The sequence below is a fragment of the Hylobates moloch genome, unplaced genomic scaffold, assembly GCF_009828535.3.
Source record: "Hylobates moloch isolate HMO894 unplaced genomic scaffold, HMol_V3 SCAFFOLD_6, whole genome shotgun sequence".
In the NCBI taxonomy this organism is placed as follows: domain Eukaryota; kingdom Metazoa; phylum Chordata; class Mammalia; order Primates; family Hylobatidae; genus Hylobates; species Hylobates moloch.
In genome coordinates this window covers 79,947,212-79,967,852 of record NW_026652281.1, presented here as the reverse complement: position 1 = coordinate 79,967,852, position 20,641 = coordinate 79,947,212, and positions in this window count along the sequence as shown.

Sequence of the window (20,641 nt, the reverse complement as noted above, 5' to 3'; positions counted from 1 at the left end):
AATTTTTGTATTTTTAGTACAGACAGGGATTTGTCATGTTGGCCAGGCTGGTCTTGAACTCCTCACCTCAAGTGATCTGCCCACCTTGGCTCCTAAAGTGCTGGGAATACAGGCGTGAGCCACCGCACCTGGCTGCCTGTGCCTTTCTTGGTGTCATATCTAATAAATCATTGTCAAGTTCAGTGACATGAAGCTTTTTCCCTATATTTTTTTTCTAGGCGTTTTATAGTTTTTATATTTTCTAGGCGTTTTAGGTTTTATATTTAAGTCTTTAAATTTTGAATTAATTTTTGTATATGGCCAGGCATGGTGGCTCATGCCTGTAATCTCAGTACTTTGGGAGGCCGAGGTGGGAAGATCACCTGAGGTCGGGAGTTCGAGACCGGTCTGACCAACATGGAGAAACCCCGTCTCTACTAAAAATACAAAATTAGCCAGGCGTGGTGGTGCGCGCCTTTAATCCCAGCTGCTCAGGAGGCTGAGGCAGGAGAATCACTGGAGCCCAGGAGGTGGAGGTTGCGGTGAGCTGAGATCGCGCCATTGCACTCCAGCCTGGGCAACAAGAGCAAAATTCCATCTCAAAAAAAATTTTGTGTGTGTGTGTGTATGGTGTATGATAAGGGTCTAACTGCATTATTTTGTATGTGAATAGCCAGTTTTCCCAACACCATTTGTTGAAGATACTGCTTTTTCCGCCACTGAATGGTCTTGCCACCCTTGCCAAAGATTATTTAACCATAAATGTGAGGGTGAGCCAGGCATGGTGCCTCATGCCTGTAATCCCAGCACTTTGGGAGGCAGAGGTGAGAGGATCCTTTGAGGCCAGGAGTTTGAGACCAGCCTGGGCAATGTAGTGAAACTAGGTCTCTGCCAAAAAAAAAAAAAAAAAAGCGCCAGACATGGTGACACCCACATCTAGTCTCAGGTACTTGGGAGACTGAGGTGGGAGGACAGCTTGATCACAGGAGTTTGAGGTTTCAGTGAGCTACAGTCACACCACTGTGTGCCAGCCTGGGCAACAGAGCAAGATCTTGTAACAAAAATAATAATAATAATAATAAATAATAATAAAATGAAATAAATAAGGATGTATTTCTGGGCTCTCTATTCTATTCCATTAGTCTATATCTCTGTCTTTATGCCAAGTACCACATTGTTTTGATTACTGTAGCTTTGTAACACATATTGAAATCAGGAAGTAGTCTTCTTACTTCTTAAGATTTTTTAATCTTAATTTTTATTTCTTGAGACAGGGTCTCACCCTGTCACCTAGGCTAGAGTGCAGTGGTTCGATTTGGCTCACTGCAACCTCCGCCTCCTGGGTCCAAGCAATTCTCCTGCCTCAGCCTTCTTGGTACCTGGGACTGCAGGTGCTCGCCACCACGCCTGGCTAATTTTTGTATTTTTAGTAGAGACAGGGTTTCACCACGTTAGCCAGGCTAGTCTCAAACTCCTGACCTCAAGTGATCCACAAGCCTTGGCCTCCTTAAGTGCTGGGGTTACAGGCATGAGCCACCTCACCTGGCCTATGATTTATTTATTTATTTTATTTTTATTTTTTGAGATGAAGTCTTGCTCTTGTCCCCCAGACTGGAGTGTGATGGCACGATCTCGGCTCACTGCAACCTCTGCCTCCCGGGTTCAAGCGATTCTCCTGCCTCAGCCCCCTGAGTATCTGGGATTACAGGCACCTGCCACCACGCCCGGCTAATTTTTGTATTTTTAGTAGAGACAGAGTTTTACCATGTTGGCCAGGCTGGTCTAGAACTCCTGACCTCAGATGATCCACCCTCCTCGGCTTCCCAAAGTGCTGGGATTACAGGTGTGAGCCACTGTGCCCGGCCTTATTTATTTATTTTTTAAAAATTAGGTGCAATATCAGTTAGAATTAAAAATTTTAAATTAATATTATTTTTGATTGACAAATCATAATTGTTTACATTTCTGAGATACAAGGTAATTGTTAAATTTTTTTTTATAGAGATGGGATCTAGCTGTGTTACACAGGCTGGTCTCAAACTCCTGGCCTCAAGTGATCCACCCGGCTCCACTTCTCAAAGTGCTGGGATTACAGGCATGAGCCACTGTGCCCAGCTACACACACACACACGCACACACACACACACATATATATTTTAATAGGCAGTACTCTGTAATCCCAGCTACTCGGTAGGCTAAGGCAGGAGGATCCCTTCAGCCCAGGAGTTTGAGACCAGCCTAAAAAAGAAAAAGGCAGTATATTCCTGTGGTTGAAAATTCCAAAGGTACTAAAGGTTTTAACAGAAAAATCTCCCTCCCACCTGTTCCCTAACCACCCAGTTCTTGTCCAAAGGCACGGTCATTCTTATCAGTTACCCAAAGATTTTCCACGCGTCTGTAAGCAAATGCACGTTTAAGCAAAGTTGCAGCCACTTCGTTTTTATATAAATGGTATAATTCCACGCACTGTTTGTATTTTGCTTTTTCGTGTAATGCCGTATCTTGGAGATTGTTTGACATCATTACCCTGAAACTTAAAACCTTGTGCATTTTTTCTTTTTCTTTTTTTTTTTTTTTTTTTTTTTTGAGATGGAGTCTTGCTCTGTCACCCAGGCTGGAGTGCATTGGCACAATCTCGGCTCACTGCAACCTCTGCCTCCAGGGTTCAAACGATTCTCCTGCCTCAGCCTTCTGAGTAACTGAGATTACAGGTGCCTGCCACCACACCTGGCTAATTTTTGTATTTTTAGTAGAGATGGGGTTTCATGGGGTTTCACTATGTTGGCCAGGCTGGTCTCGAACTCCGTTTCACTCTGTTGCCCAGGCTGGAGTGCAATGGCACAATCTTGGCCCACTACAACCTCCACTGCGGGCTGAGGTGATCCTCCTACCTTAGCCTCTTTAGTAGCTGGGATTACAGGCGCCTGCCACCATGCCCGGCTAACTTTTGTATTTTTTGTAGAGGCAGGAGTCTCGCCATGTTTCTCAGGCTGGTCTCGAACTTCTGAGCTCAAGCCATCTTCCCGCCTCAGCCTTCCAAAGTGCTGGGATTACAGGTGTTAGACATCACACGTGGCTAGTGCATTCTTTTTTTATTTTTTGAGATGGAGTCTCACTCTGTCGCCCAGGCTGGAGTGCAGTGGCAGTGATCTTGGCTCACTGCAATCTCTGCCTCTCGGGTTCAAGAGATTTTCTTGCCTCAGCCTCCCAAGTAGCTGGGATGACAGGCACGTGCCGCCATGCCCAGCTAATTTTTGTATTTTTTAGTAGAGATGGGACTTCACCATATTGGACAGGTTGGTCTCGAACTCCTGATCTCATGATCCACCCGCCTTGGCCTCCCAAAGTGCTGGGATTACAGGCAGGACCACCATGCCCGGCCCAGTGCATTCTTTTTTAATAGCTGCATGGTATGCTGTTGTGTGGATGGACTTTAAATAGCTACCTCGTGATGGATATTTAGATTGTTTTAATAATTTACTCCCCAAAAGCTGCGATGAATAATCTTATGTGTAAGTCATTTAGCCTGCGTGGGAGGACTTCTGTATAATGAATCCCTTGAAGAAGAGTCATTTGGTCAAAGTGAATATGCATGTGTGATTTTGCTAGATACTGCCAAATTCCCCTTCGGGGGAAGGGATCAGTTGATACTCCCACAAGAGGTGGCCCACAGTGCCTGTTTCCCCACACCCTTGCCAGCTCAGAGTGCTATCAAACTCCTTAATCCTTTGCCAAACTGTTAGGTAAAGATGAGTCTTTTTTTTTTTTTTTAAACGGAGTCTTGCTCTGTCGCCCAGGCTGGAGTGCAGTGGCATGATCTTGGCTCACTGCAACCTCCATCTCCTGGGTTCAAGCAATTCTCCCGCCTCAGCCTCCCAAGTAGCTGGGATTACAGGTGCGTGCCACCACACCCGGCTAATTTTTGTATTTTTAGTAGAGATGGGGTTTTGTCCTGTTGGCCAGGCTGGTCTTGAACTCCTGACGTCAGGTGATCTGCCTGCCTCGGCCTCCCAAAGTGCTGATATTACAGGCGTGAGCCACTGCACCCAGCCAAGGTTAGAGTCTTATTGTAGTCTTAATTTGCATTTCTTTTATTATGAAAAATAGTGGAGCATCTTTTCATATGTTTGCGTTGTTTCTATTTACTATTCTGTGATCTATCTGTTCACGTCCATTGACATTTTTTTGAGTAGTCTTTTTCTTATTTATTTCATGAGAAGCAGCTACATTTTTCCTGTTTGTCACTGATCTTTTTTAAAAAACGTGTTTCTGAAGTATAACATGCTCCACACAGTGTGAAATCAGAAGCGTGCAGCTTGATGGATCTTCAAAAAGTGGAGTTTCCTGTGACACTTGGCATTTAATATCGTTTATACTCATCAGGGCTTTTGACAAGAGACGTTTCTTATTACAGAGTTGAGTTTATCAATCTTTTTTTTTTTTTTGAGACAGAGTTTCGCTCTCTTGCCTAGGCTGGAGTGCAGTGGCGTGATCTCGGCATGCTACAACTTCTGCCTCCTGGGTTCAAGTGATTCTCCTGCCTCAGCCTCCCAAGTAGCTGGGACTACAAGAACCCACCACCACGTCCGGCTAATTTTTGTATTTTTAGTAGACACGGGGTTTCGCCATGTTGGCCAGGCTGGTCTGGAACTCCTGACCTCAGGTGATCTGCCCGCCTTGGTCTCCCAAAGTGCTGGGATTACAGGTGTGAGCCACTGCGTCCAACCGAGTTGATCAATCTTTTGTTTTATGACATATTGGTTTTGTGTTAGGTTTTCCCATTCTGAGATTTAAAAAAAAATCTGACATGGTTTATTTTAGTATTGTTGCTATTTTATTGCTAATGTTTAAATCTTTTTTTTTTTTTTTTTGAGGCAGGATCTTGTTCTATCACCCAGGCTGGAGTGCAGTGGCACTATCATAGCTCACTATAGCCTTGACCTCCCTGGCTCAAGTGATCCTCTCATCTCAGCCTCCCTAGTAGCTGGGACTGCGGTGACATCATGCTCAGCTAATTTAAAATTATTTTTTGTAGACATGGGGTCTTGATATGTTGCCCAGGCTGGTCTCAAACTCCTGAGCTCAAGCGATCCTCCTGCCTCAGCCTCCTAAAGTGCTGCAGTTACAGGCATGAGCCACTGTGCCTGGCCTCATTTAAACCATGAATGTAATTTATCCTGGTGTAAGGTGTGAACTATGAATCTGCATTATTATTTTTTTTCAGATGGCTAAACTTTGTCCCAAAGCCAATTTATTGCATAATCCATATTTTCCCTACTCACCTGAAAAGGTGCCTTATCCTATGCTAAATTCCCTTGGCCTGTTTCTGGATTTGCTGGTCTATTCTGCTAACTGCTGTCTATTCATGGGGACATTTTAGTTGGCGCCACCAATTTATTGAGCAATTCTGTGCTGTGTGTTTTATATATAAGCTGTGGTAGTTAACACAGTTAGAATACTGGGCTGGGCTCCGTAGCTCATGCCTGTAATCCCAGCACTTTGGGAGGCTGAGGCGGGCAGATCACTAGTGGTCAGGAGTTCAAGATCAGCCTGGCCAATGTGGAGAAACCCTGTCTCTACTAAAAATACAAAAATTAGCCTGATGTGGTGCTGGGCGCCTGTAACCCCACCTACTCAGGAAACTGAGGCACGAGAATTGCTTGAGCCGGGATGCGGAGATTGCAGTGAGCTGAGATGGTACCACTGCACTCCAGTCTGGGCGACAGAGCAAGACTCTGTCTCAAAAAAAAAAAAATTAAAATACTGACTCAGTGGCCGTGTGAACTTTAGCAAGTGACCTCATCTCTCTGCCTCAGTTTCTTCAGCAATAAAGTAGAAATGATAATAGTGCCCACCTTATAGGCTTGTTGGAAAGATTGCGTAAAATTTTTTTTTCCAGACAGAGTCTTGTTCACCCTATCACCCAGGCTGGAGTGCAGTGGTGCGATCTCAGCTCACTGCAACATCTACCTCCTGGATTCAAGCAATTCTCCCCCTCAGCCTCCTGAGAAGCTGGGACCACAGTGTGCGCCACCACGCCCAGCTGATTTTTGTATTTTTTGCCATGTTGGTCAAGCTGTTCTCAAACTCCTAGCTTAAAGTGACTTGCCTGCCTTGGCCTCCCAAAGTGCTGGGATTACAGGCATGAGTCACCGTGCCCAGCCCGTATTCAAGAATTTAATGTACTATGCAAAGTGCCTAGATCAGCGTCTGGCATATAATATACACTAAATAAATGTTAGTCATTTATTTTTATTATTTAGGGTCTTTTTTTTTTTTTTTTGTAGAGACAGGGGTCTTGCTATGTTGCCCAGTCTGGTCTTGAACTCCTCGCCTAAAATGTTTCTAGTGCTCTGGCTTCCCAAAGTGCTGGGATTACAGGTGTGGGCCATCACACCTGGCTGTAAGGCCATTTTTAATACTTCCTTCAGCCCTGTGACTGTTGACCCAATTCTTTGGATGAGGAAATTGGGGCTTGAGGCCCTGAGATGAGTTGCCCAGGACCTTGGTGAGTGGCGGCACTGGTTCGGAGAGAGGCTTCCCTTGTTCTTGAGACCTGTGTGCATAAGCCTGGCCACTTTGAGCTGTCAGATCTCTCTGAATTCTCGTGGGAGAGATGGGGCCTTTTCTTCCTTCCTTTCTGTCACCCCAGCACCGCAGTGGCTGATCCCCGAAGAGGAAATGTCACACGAGGCCCCCCCAGTTGAGGGTGGGATGAGGCTTCACCAGGTGGCTGCAGCTCCAGCTTGCGTGTTGAAAGATGTCCTGGGTTCAGGCAGCTGGAGCCTCAGTAGCTCAGCCCTTCCCTGCTAGGCCTACAGGGACCCCAAGTCTCTGAGAAGGCAGTGGCCTGCCTGGGGAGCCCTGGGGCCTTGGAAAGAGACCCCCACAGCCCATCCCTCACCAGCAGTGGGACCTGGGGCAAAAGCCTTCTCCCGTCTGAGGGTCAGTGTCTTCCTCTGTGAAATAGGCAGGTTGTAACAGGGCTCAAAGAAGGTGATGGGTGCCTCGAGGGCTGGTGTGGAGATTTGCAGTGGGCTAGTGATTTAAAATGGCAAACAATGTGTTCTGTTTCCTACCGTCCCCACCCCACAAAAGCAGCTGGGTATGGAGACAGAGAACCCAAACTGCCAGTTCAAAGGCCTGTGTGCCAGGTGTGAGGCAGAGAGGACCCAGGAGGGGCCAAGTGGGAAAATGAGGTTTCTCCTGCCAGCAAGAGGGAAGATGTAGTGAGCTGGAAAGGGAACCCGAGGGAGGGTCTGGTCATGGGGGCAGGTGGAACTTTTCCTCCCTACCCCTCCTTGGGACCAGTCCAGGGGGAAAGAAGGTGGGGTGGGGGAAGGGGTAGATGGAAGGAAAGGAAATACAGAGGAAGGGCGCCCCCGGGGAGTTTGGGGTATTTGAGGGAGAGGCAGATTGGCATCCTCCTTCCTAACTGGAGTTGCTGGGTTGCGTCTTTACAGACAAATCCAGCTCCATGGGTTGGGCAGCCCGATTTGGCAGATAAAAATGCAGGATGCAATTGCTGGGACATACTTATACTAAAACACTATTATTATTATTATTATTACTATTATTTTAGAGATGGGGTCTTGCTCTGTTGTCCAGGCTGGAGTGAAGTGGCATGAACATGGCTCATTGCAGCCTTGACCTCCTAGGCTTTAGCAATTCTCTTGCCTCAGCCTCTCAAGTAGCTGGGACTAGAGATGTGAGCCACCACACCCAGTTAATTTTTAAATTTTTGTAGGGACGGAGGTCTTGCTATGTTGCCCAGGCCGGTCTTGAATACATGGCCTCAAGGGATCATCCATCTTGACCTCCCAAAGTGTTGGGGTTACAGGCGTGAGCCACCATATCCAGTCACTAAAACATTATTTGTTGGTTATCTGAAATTCAAATTTAACTGAATGCCCTGTGTTTTATCTGTCTTACCTACCCAGGGGGCCTGAGGAAGACAGGGCCGGAGGGTGCTGATGAGGTATTGCATGGCCTGTGTATGGTACAGAAGTGCCCCAGGAGTTTCTGCAGGCTCTGGTAGGGATACAGAAGGTAGCTGGGAGGATGTGACCTTGTAGCTGATGGCTGGTCCCAAGCAGGCGTCAAGTGGGAGGCTTGAGAAGCCTTAGCAACAGCAAAAACGAAGAGGAAAGCCTCCAAGCTGCAAGAGAAACCGCAGTGCTCCTGCAGGTGGGAGGTGGGGGGAGCAACCCATCAGCCACCCAGCTTTGTCCAAACACTCTCCCCTCCCCCCGTCACCCAGCCACATTCGCGAGCTCCCACCCTGTGGCCTGGGGGCTGAGGCTCTCCCAGGGGCAAGTGAAGCAGAAGAAAGAACACCATGACGGTCCTCAGAGAATGGCTGGGGCTTGGAATCTTCAATGCAACTGAAAAAAAAAAATCACCAATTTGGACTGAATTTACCCAAATATGTCTCAGTGATGTTGTCAGAGGTGGTGAAGGCTGGAGTCAAGAAAATTATATTTGGGCTGGGTGCAGTAGCTCACAGCTGTAATCTCAGCACTTTGGAAGGTCAAGGCAGGAAGATCACTTGAGCCCAGGAGTTCAAGACCAGCCTGGGCAACATAGCGAGACCCCATTTCTACAAAAAATAAAGAAATTAGCCGGGTGTGGTGGTGCAGTCCTGTAGTCCCAGCTACCTGGGGGGCTGAGGTGGGAGGATCACTTGAGCCTAGGAGGTTGAGGAGGCTACAGTGAACTATGACAGCATCACAGAACTCCAGCCTGGGTGACAGAGGGAGACTCTATCTCAAAAAAGAAAAGAAAAGCCTTGGCATGGTGGTTCACGTCTGTAATCTCAGCACTTTGGGAGGCCAAGACGGGCGGATCGCCTGAGGTCAGGAGTTTGAGACCAGCCTGGCCAACATGGTGAAACCCTGTCTCTACTAAAAATACAAAAATTAGCCGGGCGTGGTGGCAGGCCCCTGTAGTCCCAGCTACTCAGGAGGCTGAGGCAGGAGAATCACCTGAACCTGGCGGGTGGAGGTTGCAGTGAGCCGAGATTGTGCCACTGCACTCCAGCCTGGGCAACAAGATTGAAACTCCATCTCAAAATAAATAAATAAATAAATAAATAAATAAATAAATAAATAAATAAATAAAAAATAAAATATAAAATAGGGTTATGCTGTTTTCTTCCACGCTGGTGCCCTGTGCCCTGTCCTATTTGCTCCATGTTGAGTGCCTGGCATGGTTCCTGACACCCAGTCCCCCGACACTGGGGCATGAGCAGGGCATTGAGGAGGACCTGAACACCCAGGGCAGGTGCCCAGAGAAGTGCTCCTGGTGATGCAGACTCTGAAGTCACTGGCAGCGGGAGGTGAGAGCTGCTTGAATGTGGAAAGAAGTGCTGGCACTTGAAGGGGTCACAGTCACTTGTTCCTATTTACCCAACACTTCTCCAGCATTAACTGTGGCCCAGCCCTGTCTTAACTGCTTTATACATATCACTTTATTTTTTCCTTTATTTTAAAATTTGTTTTTAAGAGACACAGTCTTACTTTGTCACCTAGGCTGGAGTGCAGTGGTGTGATCATGGCTCACTGCTGCCTTGAACTCTTGGGCTCAAGGGATCCACCTGCCTAAGCCTCCCAAGTAGCTAGGACTACAGGCATGCACCACCACACCTGGCTAATTGTTTTTTTTTTGAGATGGAATCTTGCTCTCTTGCCCAGGCTGGAGTGCAGTGGCACGATCTTGGCTCACTGCAACCTCTGCCTCCCGGGTTCAAGTGATTCTCCTGTCTCAGCCTCCCGAGTAGCTGGGACTACAGGCATGCACCACCACACCTGGCTAATTTTTTTTTTTTTTTTTGAGACAGAATCTCGCTCTCTTGCCCAAGCTGGAGTGCAGTGGTGCAATCTCGGCTCAGTGCACCCTCTGCCTCCTGGGTTCAGGTGATTCTTCTGTCTCAGCCTCCCGAGTAGCTGGGACTACAGGTGTCTGCCACCACACCCAGCTAATTTTCTGTATTTGTAGTAGGGACGGGGTCTCACCGTGTTAGCAAGGATGGTCTCGATCTCCTGATCTCGAGATCTGCCCACCTTGGCCTCCCAAAGTGCTAGGATTACAGGTGTGAGGCACTGCGCCTGGCCCACCTGGCTAATTTTTAAAAATTGTTTTGCAGAGATGGGGTCTCACTTTCTTGCCAAGGCTCGTCTTGAACTCCTGGGCTCAAGTGATCCTCCTTTCTCAGACTCTGAAAGTGCTAAAATTACAAGTGTGAGCTACTGCGCCTGGCCCTTTTCTTTTATTTTCATTAAAAAAAATTATTATTATTATTATTTAGATGGAGTCTCACTCTGTGGCCCAGGCTGGAGTGCAGTGGCGTGATCTTGGCTCACTGCAACCTCCACCTCCTGGGTTCAAACAATTCTCCTGCCTCAGCCTCCCGAGTAGCTGAGATTACAAGCATGCTCCACTACGCTCGGCTAATTTTTTTGTATTTTTAGTAGAGATGGGGTTTCACCATATTGGCCAGGCTGGTCTCGAACTTCTGATCTTGTGATCTGCCCACCTCAGCCTCCCAAAGTGCTGGGATTACAGGTGTGAGCCACCGCGCCCAGCAAAAAATTATTTTTTAGGGACAAGGTCTTGCTATGCTGCCCAGGCTGGAGTGCAGTTGCTATTCACAGGTGCAATCCCACTACTGATCAGCACGGGAGTTTTTGTTTGTTTGTGTGTTTGTTTGTTTGAGATGGAGTCTTGCTCTGTCACCCAGGCTGGAGGGCAGTGGCACGATCATGGCTCACTGTAGCCTCAAGCTCCTAGGCTCAAGCCGTCCTCCTGCCTCAGCCTCCTTAGTAGGCTGGGACCACAAGTGCGTGGCACCACACTCGGCTCATTTTTAAAACTTTTGTAGAGATGTGGGTCTTGCTCTGTTGCCCAGGCTGGTCTTGAACTTCTGGTTTCAAAGGATCCTCCCACCTCAGCTTCCCAAAAAGCTGGGATTACAGGCATGAGCCACTGCACTCGGCCCCGGGTCTTTCATTCAATCAACAGGATGTATATTGAGATGGTCTCTGGGGCAGGCCCTGTGGCTGGGATCTAAGGACAAGCATGGAAATGAGATGCTGGACAGACACTAACAATTACGAGCCAATGTGATCAATGGTATAAAGAGCCGAGTTTACTGAGCATTTACTATGGACCAGGCCATGTTATAAGCACGTTGCCCTGCTCATTTCTTCGTCCTCACAGCAACTCCCTGAGATATCACTGGCCTCATTTTGTAGATGAGTAAACAGAGGCTCAGACAAGTTCAGTCATTTGCCTATGGTCACAGCAAGCAAATGGCAAATTTGGGATTCACACCTGGGAGCTCTAAGTGTAGGTCTATGGGGGCACATCCCAGAGGGCTTCCTGGAGGAGGTGACACTGCCCACTGGAGTAGTACAGAAGGGGTAGCTGAGAGAAGGGGAAGGTGTCCTAAGCAGAGGGAACTGCTGATAAAGTCCGGGAGGTGACCAGCCTGGCACCCTGGAGGGGTTGCGGGTAGTTGTGGGGCTGGAGCTGGTGCAGTGCCTGTTCTAGGCTCCTCGGTGGTTAGCAGAGCTGGTGTCCACCCACTCCTTCCTCAGAGGGTGGTCCCTGCTCACCATTCTCAGGGGCTCTGGCTAGGCTGGGCGGAAGGGGCAGGACAGGACTCAGGGCAGGCAGGAGTCCGAGGCTGCAGGGGAGCCAGGAAGGGGCCATTGCACTCCAGCCTGGGTCACACAGCAAGACCCCATCTTAAAAAAAAAAAAAGACCCAGGGCAGGACCCCACCTTGCCTGGCCCTTGGGACAGCGTTGAGGCAGGAGCACCAGTCATGGAGGGGCAGGATTGCATGATGAGTCTGCAAAGGCTGCCTGAGTTTGCCACCTGCCCTGTTCTTTGCTGGCTCTGTGACCTTGGGCAAGTCACTCTCCCTCTCTGAGTCTCAGTTGCCCCATCTATAAAACAGACAAGAGCAGCTCCTGGGCTTTTGTGAGGATCAGATGTCTTAGCAGATGCAGAGGGCTTAGAGCAGGGCCTGGAAGTAAGTATCTGTGGTGTCAGCTGTTATTAGCACTGAGACAGTGACCGTCAGCAAGTTCTCTGCTTTCCTTAGAGGGAGGGGAGCCCGTGGCAGTTGCAGGGCTAGTGTACCCCCCGGCCGTCCTGCAACACCTTGGGATCAGGCCTCGGCCCTTCCCTAGGGCCTAGCCCCACCACACACTTGGGGAGGGGTACACAGTGGTGGTTGGCAGAGCTCACACAGTGAGCCTACTGGGGGTGTCGCAGGCAGCTCCTGGCAGCCGGGGGAGGGGTGGGAACCAAGAGAAGTGGTGACTAAGACGGGAACCTGAAATGCACTCACATGGAGGCCTCCCCCAGGAAGGTGGGTTTTCACTCTGCTCTGGTGGGTGACTCATGCGGGGGCAGGTACGGAAGGCGCCAGGACACAGGGGTGACGCGCATCCCTCCCAAGAAGCTGGTGGTGCAGTGGGCTGTGGAGGGCTGGTGGTGTCTCCCAGATTCTGGGGGTGGAGGGATAGACTCTGTGACTGGGAGGCCTGGAGTCAGAAAGATCTGGGTTCCAGTTCCAGCCCTGTTAGCTTTGTGACCTTGGGCAAGTAACTTCCCCTCTCTGTGCCTCAGTTTGCCCGTCTGTAACATCAGGTTCATCTCACATCCACATCCCAGCACTGAGTCCATCCTATTGTGCTTTATTGGCTCTTGGCCACTCCCCTCCTCAAGAACCTGCACTGGCTCCACATTGCCCAACAACAAAATGCAGCCCTTCTCTGTTAGGGGTGGTAAGAAGGGCCAAGGAGGAAACATATTTATGGAATATCTGCTCTGGGGCCTTGGGCTTATTTATTTATTTTATTTATTTATTTTATTTTTTTTTTAGAGTAGAGTCTCGCTATGTTGCCCAGGCTGGAGTGGAATGGCGCAATCTCAGCTCACTGCAATCTCCACCCCCTGGGTTCAAGTGATTCTCCTGCCTCAGCCTCCTGAGTATCTGGGATTACAGGTGCCTGCCATCATGCCCGGCTTATTTTTATATTTTTAGTAGAGACAGGGTTTCACCATATTTGTCAGGCTGGTCTCGAATTCCTGACCTCAAGTGATCCACCCACCTCAGCCTCCCAAGGGAGGGGATTACGGATGTAATCAAATAAGCCCAGGGCCACCGCACCTGGCCCTGGGCTTATTTGAACCCCACACAAACCTATTTTACTGCTGAGAAAGCCAGCTCCCTGCAGGTGTCCAGGTCACCCAGGGCCACGCTGGGGGCAAAGCTGGGCTTCAAACCCTCGTCCGTCCCTCTCCATCCCCCAGAGTCCATCTCTCTCCTGCCCACACAGCTTCAAATCCAGTCAATAAAATGGCAGAAGTTTAAATGTGAGCATGTTTTTATTACAAAGAAGAAAAAAAGAGAAAAGCAGAGAAAACTACCAATTGCCCTTCAGGGTCTCACCTCCTCGCAGGTAACATATGGTGACAACGTCTGGCCTACTCCTCAGCGCTGACACCAGAAGACAGCTGTTAAGAAGAGGCAGTGGGTGTCCCCTCTCCCTTGCCCTTTTAGCCAAGCTGAACCTTGGTGACACTATGAGTAAGTTATAAATGTACCTTAGGCTGGGCGCGGTGGCTCAAGCCTGTAATCCCAGCACTTTGGGAGGCCGAGGCGGGGGGATCACAAGGTCAGGAGATCGAGACCATCCTGGCTAACATGGTGAAACCCCGTCTCTACTAAAAATACAAAAAAAAAATTAGCCGGGCGTGATGGCGGGCGCCTGTAGTCCCAGCTACGCGGGAGGCTGAGGCAGGAGAATGGCGTGAACCCGGGAGGTGGAGCTTGCAGTGAGCCGAGATCGTGCCACTGCACTCCAGCCTGGGCGACAGAGCAAGACTCCGTCTCAAAAAAAAAAAAAAAAAATGTACCTTAACTCAGCTCTGGGGTATTCATTCTGTGCCTCCTAACTTACATGTATGTTACATGCCATTTTGTGTGCACAAAATTGTTTGTAAAGGCACCATCCCCTGACGGTTTCAAAGATGAGTCTAGCGAATAGTCAGATAAAGTGAAACGAATAATGGGAATTCCAATGTTAGCTAAACTATTCTAGGTTATAGAAATAGAAACTATTGGACTTTTTTTTATGAAGGCAGCATGACCTTCCTAGCAAAATCTCATAAACATAGTAGGCCGGGCACAGTGGCTCATGCTTGTAATCCTAGCCTATGGAAGGCCGAGGCGGGTGGATCACCTGAGGTCAGGAGTTCGAGACCAGCCTGGCCAACATGGTGAAACCTTGTCTCTACTAAAAATACAAAAATTAGCCGGGCATGGTGGTGGGTGCCTGTAATCGCAGCTACTTGCTATTCAGGAGGCTGAGGCAGGAGATTCGTTTGATCCCAGGAGGTGGAGGTTGCAGTGAGCCAAGATCGTGCCATTGCACTCCAGCCTGGGTGACATAGTAAGACTCCCTCTCAAAAAAGAAAGAAAATCTCATAAACATAGTAAACCAACAAGCAAATTACAACAGGAACAAAAAACCAAAAACAAGCCAAAAAGAGGAAGTTGAAGATTAATTATTTGGGTGTAAAAATTCTAAATAAAATGTTAGTAAAATACAATTGTATATCCAAAGAGTAACATATCTTGAGCAGTTTACTTCAACAATGATCAAGTACAGTAATTGATCAATATAATTGCATAGGGAAAGTACAATGTGATCACATCAATTGGTGTTGAGAAGTCAGCTGTAAAATTCAACAGCTTTTTCTAAAAAAAGAAAAACAAGGCTGGGCGCAGTGACTCACGCCTGTAATCCCAGCATTTTGGGAGGCCAAGGTGGGTGGATCACGAGGTCAGGAGATTGAGACCTCAACCTGGCTAGCACGGTGAAACCCCATCTCTACTAAAAATACAAAAAATTAGCTCGGTGTGGTGGCGGGCACCTGTAGTCCCAGCTACTTGGGAGGCTGAGGCAGGAGAATGGTGTGAACCCGGGAGGCAGAGCTTGCAATGAGCCAAGCACCACTGCACTCCAGCGTGGGTGACAGAATGAGACTCTGTCTCAAAAAAAAAAAAAAAAAATTAAATTAAAAAAGAAAAACAAAACCCCCAAAACTCAAAAAAGGGAATAAAAATTAACTACCTAGGCTGGGTGAGGCAGCTCACGCCTGTAATCCCAGCATTTTGGGATGATAGTTTGAGCCCAAGAGTTTAAGACCAGCCTGGGCAACATAACGAGACCCTGTCACTAAATAAATAAATAAATAAATAAAAAATTAGCTGGGCAAGTGGTGCATGCCTGTGGTCTCAGCTACTCGGGAGGCTGAGGTGGGAGGATCACTTGAGCCTGGGTGGTTGGGGCTGCAGCAAGCTGTGATCGTGCCACTGTACCACTCCAGCCTGGGCGACAGAGCAAGATCCTGTCTTAAAATAAAAATAAAAACATACACTACCTAAATATCATGAAGTTTCTTTGCTAAAACTTAACAGAAAAAATCACTCTAAATACTAAAGCCATTTCCTTTAAAATCACAACAAGATGGTGTTTTGGAAGCTGTATTACATATGCCAGAACAAGAACAAAAAGAAATGCTATTGAAATAAAAGAGATAATTTGTGTGTGTGTCTGTGTATGTGTGTGTGTGTATGTTTTGAGATGGAGTCTCACTCTGTCCCCCAGGCTGGAGTGCAGTGGTGCAATTTCGGCTCATTGCAGCCTCCACCTCCTGGGTTCAAGCGATTCTCCTGCCTCAGCTTCCCAAGTAGCTGGGATTACAGGCATGTGCCACTACGGCTGGCTAATTTTTGTATTTTTAGTAGAGATGAGGTTTCACCACGTTGGCCAGGCTGGTCTCAGACTCCTGACCTCAAGTTATCTGTCTGCCTCGGCCTCCCAAAGTGCTGCAATTACAGGCATGAGCCACTGCACCTGACTGAAAAGAGATAATTTGATATTGTAAGAATTCATTGGCTAGAAGTAGAAAAAGGAACATATTTCATTCACATATTGCTTAGGGGATGCTTTGAAGAGGGAAGGTGCAGGGCCTCTATGAAGAAAAACATGTCAAGGACAAAGAGTCAGAGGCTAACATAAGAAAATGGGAGATTTGCCAGGCGTAGTGGCTCACACCTGTAATCCCAGCACTTTGGGAAGCTAAGGAGGGTGGATCACCTGAGGTCAGGAGTTGGAGACCAGCCTGGACAACATGGTGAAATCCTGTCTCTGCTAAAAATACAAAGTAGCCCGACATGGTGGCAGGCTCCTGTAATCTACTAGGGAGGCTGAGGCAGGAGACTCACTTGATCCTGGGAGGTGGAGGCTGCAGTGAGCCGAGACTGCGCCACTGCACTCTGGCCTGGGCATGAGAGCGAGACTCCATCTTAAAAAAAAAAAAAAAAAAAATTCTCAGAAGAAAATTTAGGAAACTATATATATAATGTGGAAGTTGTGGAAAATATTTGTTATTTTTGTTTTTCAGACAGAGTCTCATCCTGTTGCCCAGGCTGGAGTGCAGTGGCGTGACCTTGGCTCGCTGCAACCTCTGCCTCCTGGGTTCAAGTGACTCTCCGGCCTCAGCCTCCCTAGTAGCTGGGATTACAGTCATGCGCCATCATGCCTGGCTAATTTTTGTATTTGTAGTAGAGACGGGGTTTTACCATGTTGGCCAGGCGGGTCTTGAACTCCTGACCTCAGGCAGTCTGCCCACCTCGGCCTCCCAGAGAGCTGGGATTACTGGCGTGAGCCACCATGCCCAGGCGGGAAATTTTTAAACCAATAAGAGAAGCCCAGAAATCACCAAGAATCTTTTAGATGAATCTTTGTTAAAATTGGAGGAAAAAATTATGGGAAAATATCCTAAGCAAAGTTAAAAGGTGATTTGCCAATATGGTAAATGAACAGCCTATATCCGTGGTGCATAGACAGGCCTTGCAGACTGTCAGCAAAAAGGCAAACGGTAGGAGAGAAAAATGGCCAAGAGGAGGAAGCGCAGGCAATTCACAGAGGAGCAAATTTAAATAGCAAATAAATAAGCGAAAAATGTTCAGCCTCATTAGTAACCAGGGAAACACAAATTGAAGGACCAATGAGGTAGCACTTTATACCCATCAGGTAAGCAAAAATTAAAGAGCTAATGGAGTTTTAGGGGAAGCATAGTCATATATTGCTGGTGAAAATGCAAACCCCAGTGGGCATTTTAGAAATGAGTCTGATAAGATCCAACAAAAAAATTTTTTTTGCAAGGTCTCAGAAGATACTCCATTTATTTATTTATTTATTTATTGAGATGGAGTCTCGCCCTGCCACCCAGGCTAAAGTGCAGTGGCATGATCTTGGTTCACTGCAACCTCTGCCTCCCAGGTTCAAGCGATTCTTCTGCCTCAGCCTCCTGAGTAGCTGGGAATACAGGTGTGTGCCACCGCACCTGGCTAATTTTTGTATTTTTAATAGAGACGGGGTCTTACCATGCTGACCAGTCTGGTCTTGAACTCCTGACCTCAAGTGATCTGCCTGCCTTGGCCTCCCAAAGTGCTTCGATGACAGGTGTTGTTTTTTTTTTTTTTTGAAAGCAAGGTTATTAAGAAAGTAAAGAAATAAAAGAATGGCTGCTCCATAGGCAGAGCAGCCAAAAGTTACTTCTGATGCATTCTTTAACTGGGTAACTATAGGAGAATGCACTCGACCAAAACAAGAAAACAAGCCAAGTAAGAGGAACATAATGGCATCTAGGAACAGGAGATTCAACATACGGAAGAGGGGAAGGGAGGTGGGGAGGGGTGGCTCACACCTGTAATCCCAGCACTTTGGGAGGCCGAGGTAGACGGATCACCTGAAGTCAGGAGTTTGGGACCAGCCTGGCCCACGTGGTGTAACCCCGTCTCTACAAAAATACAAAAATTAGCTGGGCATGGTGGCACACGCCTGTGATCCCAGCTATTCGGGAGGCTGAGGAAGAAGAATCGCTTGAACTCGGGAGGTGGAGGTGGCAATGAGCCGAGACTGCCCCACTGCACTCCAGCCTGGGCGACAGATTGAGACTCTGTCTCAAAAGAGAGAAAAAAAAAAAGAGGGGAAAGGTCTCCTTGGGGAAAGGATGAGATGAGAAAGACCCCGTGGTGACACCGTGCAGCAGGCCTGGGCAGGAGCGCGTTCATATTGGAGCATGGGAGGAGGCACCAGCAGAGATTTATTCCAAGAAAATGAAATTCACAAACCACTTAATCTAAGTGAACATCTTGAGAAATGATATAAACAACTGATGGAGAGATTTGGGTTGAGCTAATAAGCACATCGAATATGCTAGCAAATGAAAAAAACGAAAATGACTAATCCTAGGAAAACAAAAATTGTGCAGAAAGGAAAGGTAATAATAATTTACTACACAGCTTAGCTCTGAGTTGAGTTTACTTGTCGTAATCATATTTGCTAAGATTTTTGGATGGGTAGTTTAATGTTTTTCATCAAATTTAGGATGCTTTCAGTCATTATGTATTTATTATTATTATGTTTTGAGACAGAGTCTTGCTCTGTTGCCCAGGCTGGAGTGCAGTGGCATGATCTCGGCTCACTGCAACCTCTGTCTCCTGAGTTCAAGTGATTCTCCTGCCTCAGCCTCCCGACTAGCTGGGATTACAGGTGCACATACCACCATGCCCTGCTGAGTTTTTTCAATTTTTTGTAGAGATGGAATCTCACTATGTTGCCCAGTCTGGTCTCAAACTCCTGCCCTCAAGCGATCCTCCCACCTCAGCCTCCCAAAGTGTTGGGATTACAGGGATGAGCCATGGTGTCTGGCCCCATCAGCTGGGACCAGATGGGACGGGAGGCTGAGGTGGGAGGATTGTTTGAGCTTGGGAGGTCAAGGCTGCAGTGAGCAGTTATCATGCCACTGCACTCCAGCAGAGGTGACACAGCAAGACCCTGTCCCAAAACAAAAACAAACAAAAGAAAACAAATAAACAAAAAAGAATAAGATTGACAGAATGGACTCTTTGTGGCAATAAGATACCAAATTATAACATGCTGAGTAAAGGTTAAGTCATGCAGTTCCACACTTAAAGAATAAACTGGCTGGGCATAGTGGCTCATGCCTGTAATCCCAGCACTTTGGGAGGCTGAGGTGGGTGGATCACGAGTTCAGGAGTTTGAGACCAGCCTGACCAACATGGTGAAACCCATCTCTACTAAAAATACAAAAATTAGCTGGGCGTGGTGGCACACACCTGTAGTCCCAGCTACTCTGGAGGCTGAGGCAGGAGAATCGCTTGAATCCAGGAGGCGGAGGTTGCGGTGAGCTGAGATCATGCCACTGCACTCCAGCCTGGGTGACAGAGCGAAACTCCATCTCAAAAAAAAAAAAGAATAAACTATGCTCTAACTGCCACAAGGGTTTTCTTTTTGTCTAGTAGCTAAACAAGCAGTGGTCTTGTTGCAACTGGACCACCAGACGGTGACTAATAGACACCTTTCCTCATTCCATAAGCCATAGCCACAGCATTGCCTGGACAAGAGACTGATTTCAGTAACTTTTTTTTTTCTTTTTTGAGACAGAGTCTCATTCTGTCGCCCAGGCTGGAGTGCAGCGGTGCGTTCTTGGCTCACTGCAACCTCCATCTCCCTGGTTCAAGAGATTCTCCTGCCTCAGCCTCTCGAATAGCTGGGATTACAGGCTCCAGCCACCATGCCCAGTTAGTTTTTGTAGTTTTAGTAGAGAGAGAGTTTCACCATATCGGCCAGGCTGGTCTTGAACTCCTGACCTCGGCCTTCCAAAGTGCTGGGATTACAGGCGTGAGCCACCGCACCCAGCCTGATTTCAGTAACTTTCTCCTGACAAGAGGCCGCTAACATGGACTGGTCCTGGCAGGTTTACAGAGGCTGTGTGCTGAATGCTTTCATGCCCTCTGCTTTACCTACCTTCTGACATCCAGGGCCTCACTGTAATGCACTTACATGTTAAGTCTCCAGCCCAAAGTGAATGTGGGATGCATGTTTGTTTACTGATTATGTGTGCGCCCTCTCCTTCATGAATATTCATAGCTCCTCCTGTAACCTCTTAAATATCTGATGTAGTTTGGATATTTGTCCCTGCCCTAATCTCCTATGGAAATGTAATCCCCAGTGTTGGAGGTGGGGCCTGGTGGGAGGTGTTTGGGACATGGGGGTGAATCTCTCATGATGGCTTAGTGCTGTCCTCGGGGTAGTGGGTGAGTTCACATGAGATCTGGTTGTTGGAAGGTGTGTGGCGCCTTCCCCGCCCCCTTGCTCCTGATTTCACGATGTGATGTGTCTGCTCCCACTCTGCCTCCCACCATGAGTAAAAGCTCTCTGAAGCCTCCCCAGAAGCTGAGCAGATGCCCGCACCGTGCTTGTACAGCCTGCTGAACTGCGAACCAATTAAACCTCTTTTTTATCTTTATTTTTTATTTTTTTGAGACGGAGTCTCATTCTGTTGCCCAGACTGGAGTGCAGTGGTGCGATCTCTGCTCACTGCAACCTCCGCCTTCTGGTTTCAAGTGATTCTCCTGCCTCAGCCTCTAGAGTAGCTGAGATTACAGACACCCACCACCATGCTTGGTTAATTTTTTTTTTTTTTTGTATTTTTTTAGTAGAGCCTGGGTATTACCATGTTGGGCCAGGCTGGTCTTGAACTCCTGA